The sequence below is a fragment of the Grammomys surdaster genome, unplaced genomic scaffold (assembly GCF_004785775.1).
Source record: "Grammomys surdaster isolate TR1022 unplaced genomic scaffold, NIH_TR_1.0 126071, whole genome shotgun sequence".
Classification (NCBI taxonomy): domain Eukaryota; kingdom Metazoa; phylum Chordata; class Mammalia; order Rodentia; family Muridae; genus Grammomys; species Grammomys surdaster.
In genome coordinates, this window is record NW_021620880.1 from 784,512 (window position 1) to 794,172 (window position 9,661).

General features: G+C 42.8%; 1 non-coding gene across 1 annotated transcript; it reads right to left on the reverse strand.

The window, feature by feature from the left end:
• Positions 1–341: 341 nt before the first annotated feature.
• On the reverse strand, positions 342–445 carry LOC114611032. Its single transcript, XR_003709783.1, has one exon. It is a non-coding gene; the product is annotated as a U6 spliceosomal RNA (small nuclear RNA).
• Positions 446–9,661: the final 9,216 nt, after the last annotated feature.

Below are 9,661 nucleotides of genomic sequence, written 5' to 3' on the forward strand. Positions count from 1 at the left end.
CAAGCTCTTTCTTCTCACTTAGTAAACTGGGTTGACTGCCAATCATTTCCTTTTAATAGCTGGAGAAACTGAAGTTACATTGCTCTTTCCTGTTCCTCGGGGCAACTAATACAAGAACAAACAGGGTTCAGTACCAGGAATAAAGTTGACTCATACTTGCAGGCTCTCTCTCCTTTTAGAACACATTGACTGAAGACTTGGAATAGGGATGACATTCATTCTCACATGGAAATGAATGAAGTGGCCAAAAGCAAGAGGTTAGCGGAGAGCAGGAGGTGCAGAGCAGGCAGTAGCTCCTGCACTGTTCTCTGATTGATTTGGGTTTGGTTTTTGCATTTTTTTTTAACATAGAATGCTTCACAAATTTTTGTGTCATCCTCGTGCAGGAGTTGTGCTAATCTTCTCTGTATCACTCTAATTTTTTTTTACTATGTGTGCTGCCAAATCGAGTACTGGTTTTTACATTTTTGAGACAAGGTTTCATTATGCAACAAAGGTTGGCTCTGAACTCTTGATTCTCTTGTCTCTTCCCTCTGAATATCGGAACTACAGACATGCACCAGCGTTCTCAGCTGTACTTACTGCACTGTTTTAGGAAAGCTGGGCCACTTCCTCTTACAAGAAATGGTGGTCCTAAGAACCCTAGAGAAAAAGGTGGTCCTTTGAAGGCCTTGTTTTGGGCGGAAAGACAAGGCTGTGCAGAAATAATACCCCTAACATTCTAGGAGCAGAAAACATGTGCTGAGAACACAGGTAGCCTTTTCCTCTGTTATGTCTTTGCTATCTCTTCTATCACTCCTGGTTATCTCTTCATGGTCTACACTTACTATTTTGATACTCACACAGGCTTGTTTTTATATCAATTCTATACCACTTGAGGGTAGCAATAGTGATGTCCTAGCCTTACTGGCAACTAGCTCGGTGACCACTCTTGTTAGGGCATTAGGAAATGTTGTTTGATTTGATGTTATAGGAGAACTGAACTTCAAGGGTAAACAGCTGCAAGGTCTGGCAATCCATAGGTCTGGCCAAGAATTTCCACCAGGCAAACAACATTTGGCAATGACAGGGGCATTCCATTGAAGTAGAGGAGAGATGGGTTATGCAACAGTTCTGCAAATAAAATGGATTTTTCTGGCATGGCTCAGTTCTTTGAAAAGCAATGTAAGATGTCACCTTTACAGATATCACGTACTATGTATCTCTTCCAGGTTTAAATAGGAAAAAGCGCAGTTAGTTTTCTGATACATGACATTATGCTATATATTGTGCACATAGACTTCTTTTGGTTTTGCCTATGCTTTAAATCTCACTGATGGGCTGGAGAGATGGGCTCAGTTAGAGAGTCTTTCTGAAAAAGCATGAGGACTTGAGTTCAGATCTCCAAAAGCCTTGTAGAATCTGGACCTAGTCACAATTACCTGTAATCTACCACTAGGTGATGGAGGAAGAGATGGATAGATCCCCAGAGTTCAGTGGCCAGCTAGTGTAGACAATTAGTGAGCACCACCACATTCAGGGAGGCATGCCATCAAAAGGCAAGGTGGAGAATGATAGTAAAAGATACTCGCTGGGCGGTGGTGGCGCATGCCTTTAATCCCAGCACTTGGAAGGCAGAGGCAGGCGGATTTCTGAGTTCAAGGCCAGCCTGGTCTACAGAGTGAGTTCAAGGACAGCCAGAACTATACAGAGAAACCCTGTCTCAAAAAACAAAACAAAAAGAAAAGAAAAAGAAAAAGATACTCAGTGTTGCCGGGTAGTAGTGGTGCATGTCTTTAATCCCAGAACTCTGGAGGCGGAGTATGGTGGCTATTCTTGGTTGTCAACTTGACTACATCTGGAATGAACTACAATCTAGAAATGGAGGACACATCTGTGATCTAGATCTCGAGGAAGTTGGAACCAGGGACTGAGGTATTGCTGTGATAGGCCTGACCATGCTTTTGTTAGGAAGAATGTGGATTTTGGGACTTTGGATTTGGAAAGCCATGGAATGTTTTAAGTGGAGCTTATTGAGCTATTCTAGTAGGAATATGGAAGACTTTTTGCTGAGAGTGATTTGAACTGTGCAGATTTGGCCCAAGAGGTTTCAGTGGAGAAGAATTTCAGTATGTGGCATAGAGACTGTTTTTGTGGTATTTTGGTGAAGAATGTGGCTGCTTTTTGCCATTATCTAAAGAGTCTGCCTGAGGCTAAGGTGAAAATTGTAATTGCCTTGAAAAAGGGAGTCCCAAAACAGCCTGGTATAAATTCTGTTGTGTGGTTACTATAATTCATTCTTATGAAGGATGTTTTAATGAAAAGGAGCAAGCTGAGAAAGAAAAGAAATATAAAACGTATGATTCAAGTATTAAAAGGACACCAGGAAGTAGAAAAGAGCTGAATCCTGTGTTCAAGGAGATGAACAGACTAAGGGAGAGGTGACCTCAAGGCAGATCCCACAGTGCTGAGCTTATTGTTCACAAAGGCAAGAAGATTTATGAATTCAAGGCCAGCCTGGGACAGGGCAAGTTCTAGGTGAATAAAAACTTAGGTCTAGGTATGGTGGTATGCAGCTTTAATCCCAGCACTCAGGAGACAGAACCATGCAGATCTCTGAGTTCAAGGTCAATCTACAGAGCAAGTTCCAGGACAACTGAGTTTAGGCAGTGAGGGAGTTGGAAAACAGAAAGCTGATAATAGAATTGGGGGGGTGGGGAGGCATATTCCAGCTCCAGCAAGCAGCAGAACTCAGCAGCCTTGGCCATGTGGCTCTGTATCAAGAATAGAAGGGACTACTAGGATAACTGATGCTGGTTAGCTGGAGCTAAGGAATTAGCAGTGATTAAGAGGAGACCAGCATCACTGAGGTGACATCTTCTGGGAAGTATTTTCTGAGAGCACAAAGAAGCTGTGTTCCAGAGATAGCCAGGGTTGCACCTTGTGCTGCAGCTAGACTTGGTAATATGTAAGAATCACCCAGATAGTACTGATTTTGAAGGTATAAAGGGGTCATGGAGAGCAGCTGAGACTTGGCATTGTAAGGAGGCCAGGGAAGGCCATTGGTAAAAGTGCAGCCTCAATTGCAGTTGATGGCCCAATACTGAAGTGGTCATGCAAAGAAGTTGAGACTTGACACCATGAAGAGAGGCTATGAGAAGCTATTGGTGAAGCCTAGTTGCAGCAGAAGACCCAGTGTATTGGAGATCCCAGTACCACGTGATGACCACCAAGAACAGCCAGAGCAGTAGAGTGGAGTCAACCCAAGCCTAGACCATTACAGTGAACAGAGCTGGAGAAGTGATGAAAGCCCTTTGGAGATGCTCAAAAGATCATGTGTGGATCTGAGAAACTGGAGCAAGAAGCTGAAAAGTTGAAGTTGACTTGGAGACCCCAAGATAGTAAAGATGCCAGAGCCATGGGATACCTGCCGAGGAAAGCTGCTAACAGGGAGTGGAACCAGCCCAGGAGAAAAAAGTTTGTAGCAGTCAACAAAGATGAAAAAGGAGCTGGAGATCTGAAGACCTCTTTGACATCAGACATGGAGATGCAGAGTTTGAAGTTTGCCCAGCTGGTTTTCTGTCTTGCTTTGGGGATAACAGCTAAGTGATTGGACAAATCTCAGAAGAGACTTTGAACTTTGGAATTTTAACATTGTCAAAACTATTATAGACTATGGGGACTTTTGAAGTTGAAATAAATGTTTTAGCATTATGCTGTGTTTAGGTATGGCCCTCATAGATTCATGGGTTTAAACACAATGGGAGTCAGAGGGTGGAATGTGGTGGTTTGAATATGCTTGGCCCCATGAGTGGCACTATTAGGAGGTCTGGCGTTGTTGGAGCAGATGTGGCCTTGTTGGAAGAAGTATGTCACTGAGGGAGGGTGGGCTTGTATACCCTCCTCTTAGCTTCCTGGAAACAATCTGCTCCTGGCTTCCTTTGGATGAAGATGTAGAACTCTCAGCTCCTCCTGTGCCATGTCTGCCTGGATGTTGCAGTGTTTCCTGCCTTGATGATAATGGACCGAACCTCTGAACTTGAAAGCCAGTCTCAATGAAATGTTGTCCTTTGTAAGAGTTGCCTTGGTCATGGTATCTGTTCACAGCAATGAAACCCTAAGATACAGAGGTAGTCAGATCTCTGATTTCAAGGCCAGCCTGGTCTACAGAGCAAATTCCAGGACAGGTGGGGCTATTCAGAGAAACCATGTCTAAAACAAACAAACAGATGAAAAGAAAACAAAAAAATGAAGATACTTAGTGTTAACTTCTGGCCTCATATACATGAATCCCACTTCTGTGCACTTGCATGCACACTTGTGCACATACACTTACATGTGTGAGTATGTGCACACACACATACAAATCTCAATGGGGAGTCAATATGCTTATAGTTACAAATTAAATGTTACAGTATTGTTGTTGAAGATGTCTAGATATTCTAAAATGTTCATATGGTAAAGGTTTGGAACCCAGATAGTGAATCTAAGCATTAGCAGGCAATTGGGTCATTAGAGCTCTGACTTAGTCCGTGGATTAAATATACTGTGTGTCCATAATTCAATGCCATTATCCATGATAGAAATGTCACCAGTGGTGTCTAGCTAGAGGAACAGTTATTTGAGTCATGCCTTAGAAAGGAATATCTTTCCCCAAGCTGATGAATAACAAAACAAAAAAACCTTTTGGGTTTTGTTTTCTTTTGTTTCTCTTTCCTCTTCCTGGCAGTCATGAGGGTGAGCACCTGTGCTCTGCCTCCCACTACCCCTTCCAGTATGATGCTTCTTGCTTTGAGTCCACAGACTGAAACCACTGAAACTGTGAGCCAGATTAAACCACCACTTTAACTATTTTTCTCAGGTATTTGTCATAGAGATTAAATGTCTGACAAGAGAATGTCCTAAAGAAGGCAGCCTTAAGATGGGTCTCTGGTGTCCTCCAATTCCATGGAGCTTTGCTCTTCAACCCTATGGACATTTGAAACATTAAAAAGTCGGGGCAGGGAGATGGAGCGTGCATAAAAGCACTGATGGGGGAGCGTGAGGGTCTGAGTTCAAATCCCCAGACATCCAGCTGGCACTCACACACACTGAAGAGTGTAAGGCAAAGTTCTGTGTGAATAAAAAGTCTATTATTTACCCCTCCTCCACTCTATCCTCTATTAAATCAAGATAGTCTTTTATTTGCAGAATAACAATTTGCCTATGTCTCTCTACCCGCTTAGTTTGAATCTATAACCCTAATTTGAACATTAAGTGTCATTCCACTTTATGGACTTCAATTATTTCTTCTAGAAGGATGTGGTGTGACACCGTTTCTGGAGTAGCATGAACAAATATTCACTGACCCCAGATAGGGAAGGGAGGACAGGACAAAGTAAGGATAACTTTAGGGACTTTCTGAAGCTATTGAGTTACTTCCTGAGCTCAAAGACCTTCCTGCCTGATGGAGTATTTGACCTCCCTCTTAACATCCTGTATCTTAATGGGCTTCCCTCCATAATGAAAGCATTTATTTTGAGACATGATTTCTCTATGTAGCCCTAGATGATGTGAAACTAGCTCTGTAGACGTGGCTGGCCTGATACTCAGAGATCCACCTGCCTCTGCCTCCCAAATGCTAGCATAAAAGGAGTGCACCACCACTGCCCAGCCTAATTTACATCTGTCTCTTTGTCAGTGTCTCTGGTCTCTATGGTCGCTTTACATATGTGTCTTTGTTGTTTTAAGATAGGGTCTCACTATGTAGCTGTGTCTGTCCTGGAACTCACTATGTAGGCCAGGCTGGCCTCAAAGTCACAGAGTCAAAGTCACTGTGCCACTATGCCTGGCTCTATGGCAGTATTTTATGGTCACCAACACGAGCCTTTTTAATAAATTGTCTAAAGCTCTTTAGGTCAGCATCCTGAGTCATGGACTGACTCACTGTAGCTTTTTTTAAACCATAAGTATAACCTTTCTCCACTGAAGTTACAGCTTAGTTGGTAGACTACCTGCCTGCCTAGCATGCACAAAGCTCTGGGTGCAATTCCTAGGACTCTATAAAACAAAATTTATGGTAGTGGTGCATGTGTGATAGCCCTGCAGATAGAATGGTCACAAATTCAAGGTCACCCCTGGTTACAGACCAAGTCTGAGGGCAGCTTGGGCTGCTCAAGACATTGTCTCAAAAACAACCCCAATATTTCTGAATTGGGGTTCTCTTTCAAGCCAGGCAATGGTAGTACACACCTTTAATGGCAGCGCTCCAGAAATAGAGGCAAGCAGAACTCTGGGTTTGAGGCCAGCCTGGTCTACAGAGTAAGTTCCAGGACTGCCAGGGCTACACAGAAAAAAAAAAGTCTGCCTTGAAAAACTAAAAGAAATGGGGGTAAGGGACATTCTCTCTCTCTCTCTCTTTCTCTCTCTCTCTCTCTCTCTCTCTTTCTTTCTCTCTCAAGTTTGTTTTTACTGTTATTAATTTGCTATTATTAATTATTAATCTTCTTTTCAGTTTTAGTACTGTGTAACAGTACCTGACAAGCAGTAACTTCTTAGATTCGATTCACTGTGAACGCTTCTCAGTTCACACCAACTAAGCTTACTCACAGTTTAGATTGATCATCATAATAAACGTTAATATTGCCGGGTGGTGGTGGCGCACACCTTTAGTCCCAGCACTTGGGAGGCAGAGGCAGGTGGATTTCTGAGTTCGAGGCCAGCCTGGTCTACAGAGTGAGTTCCAGGACAGCCAGGGCTACACAGAGAAACCCTGTCTCGAAAAAAACAAAAATAAATAAATAAATAAATAAATAAATAAATAAATAAATAAAATAAAACAACAGTACTGGATTTTACCTATTCTAGGAGACATATTGTCATATTTAATGTCTGTGAAGTTGAGATATATCTTATCATGGAAGATGTTTTGTAGTTGTTTTTGCTACTTGGCCATTCTAATGTAGTTGTCATTGCTTGTTCATGCACAAGTTCAGTTGTTGCTCTCTTAGATGTGACCAGAAAATGGAACCCATGGATATTTTAGTGTATCGATTTAACTTTTGGTATAAGGAATATAGATCCTATTTATTGTTTGACCATCTTCCATAGACACCACCTACTAAGCTCAAGAAAACACCATGTGATGGTTTGTTTATGCTTGGCACAGGGAGTAGAATATGATAGTTTGTATATGCTTGGCCCTGGGAGTGGCACTATTAAGAGGTGTGGCCTTGTTGGAGTTGGTGTGGCCTTATTGGAGTAGCTGTGTCACTGTGGCCATGGGCTTTAAGACCTTTGTCCTAGCAACCTGGAGGCTAGTCCTCTCCTAGCAGTCTTCAGATGAAGATGTAGAACTCTCAGCTCTTCCTGCATCATGCCTGCCTAGATGCTGCTATGCTCCCACCTTGGTGATAATAGACTGAACCTCTGAACCTGTAAGCCAGCCCCAATTAAATTTTGTCCTTATAAGAGTTGCCTTGGTCATGGTTGTCTTGGTCACAGCAGCAAACACCTAACTAAGACATACCATGTGAAGGGTCAGGGCTAGAGAGATGGCATGGCAGTTAAGAGCACTGGCTGCTCTTCCAGAGGACCTGGGTTCAATTCCTAGTACCTACATGGCAACCAACAACCTTCTATAGTACCAGTCCCAGGGAATCTGACACCCTCTTCTAGCCTACACAGACTTAAAATACACATATAAAATAATGAAAATAATAAAATATCAAGAAAAAAAAAAGAACGGATGCACAAGGTTTGAAGGAAACCTCAGAAAGGGTTAGGCATTATGACATATGCCTTTAGTTGGTTTAAGTTTAGCCTAGTCTACACACTGAGTTCTGGGCCAGTAACTGCTACATTGTATTACTACAGTGTCACCAAAACAAAACAACAACCAAGAAAACCAACCAACCAACAAACAAAACCCTCAGGGGAAAAAAAAAATTACAGCAAAAGCAGTGGAGTCCTGCCTGAGGAAGGCTGTGTCAGTAGTATTTTGGTTGGCATGGGTGGCATTGGCTAAAATACAGATATCAGTGAGTGACTCAGAAAACAGGGTGGCTAGGAAGGATTTGAATTATCTCATCTGAGTTATTTCTTTTACACTTTACTTTTATTAATGCAGAAGCATGTTGTATGATAAAAGCTAATGTATATAGGACTGAGGATATCATTCCGGGTATGTGTGCTTAGCATGCTTGAGCTCCTGTAATCCCCAGTATCACAGAAAATAAAAAGAACAACGTCTTTTGAGTGCATATGTAAGTCTAAACAAGCCCTGCGGGTGAAGGCTGAGTGACAAGAAAGCATTACGTCATCCATTAGTCTGCACTCAGTTTATTCCGTTAGCTCATTTGGGTTATCATAATAAACTTGTATTAGTAGCAACATATCATCTCAAGTTTTAATTCTAGGGAAAAAAAGGGCAAATTAATTTTTTGACACCATAGACTCAGGCTCTGAGGATGCTATGGATCTGTGCCTTTTAGAATAAACCCTCACATTTTTCTTTCTCTCTCTAAAATGTCAGGATTTGCATCAGTTTCAGAACTAACATTAAAAGCAAACAGAACGAAGAGGATCTGGCAGGAGTAGATGTAATGGTTCATAATGAATATTGAATATGTCTTTGGCAAGGAAATTGGCTTTTCAGGGCTTTAACAATAATAAATCACTAGTACAAATATCCCAGCACTGTGCCTAGCACATGAAAAGATTAAATAAATAGCAGGGTTGCACTCAGTGCAGAGAATGTTGGCCATCCCAGTGGCCACACCCTGAATTCTCAGCATCTTCAACAACAGAAGTGTGTACCTCACACACGACACTTATCTAGCCCAGGCTAGTGATCAAAGCAGGGCGAGAGCTGCTCCAGCCTGTGTCATGTGATGATATGAGCATCTATGTCCCCTCTGAAATCAAGTCAGAACTTAATCTGCAGCAAGAGCTACAATTTTAAGAGCTGGGCTTGTAGCTGGATATCATGATGTAAGTCTTAAATCCCAGCACTTGGGAGGTAAAGGCAGGTAGATTTCTGTGAGCTTGAGGCTAGTCTGGTCCAGAAAGTGAGTTCCAGGATAGCCAGGGCTGGTACAATGAAAAACCCTGTCTTGAAAGGCACTTCCCACCATCACCAACAAAAAAGAGGTGGACTTGCTTGAGGAAGCAGTCATGTCATGATGACAGAAGACTGTACCTTTGTGGAGGATTTAATTCCTTACAAAAGGGGATCACACAGATTTCTTCTTTTCTCTGTATGCCCTTTCTACCTTGTGAGCACAAGGAGCTAGCCATCTTGGGAGCAGAGACTGGTTCTCATCAGACAGCAAGCTTTCAAACACCTTGTTCTTAAACTTCTCAGCCTCCACAGCTGTGACGAGTCAGTTCCATTATTTTAAATTATTCAGTCTCTGCTGCTTTATGTACTTATTTGTTTGGTAGTTTTATAATTGTGTGCACAATGTGGAGAGAGAGGGAGGGAGAGAGAGGGAGGGAGAGAGGGAGAGAGAGAGAGAGGGAGAGAGAGAGAGCGAGGGAAAGAGGGAGAGAGGGAGAGAGGGAGAGGGAGAGAGGGAGAGGCAGAGGGAGAGAGGGAGAGGGAGGGAGAGAGGGAGAGGGAGAGGGAGGAGGAGGGGGAGGGGAGGGGAGACGGGGGAGAGGGAGAGGGAGGGGGAGGGGAGGGGAGAGGGAGAGGGGGGGG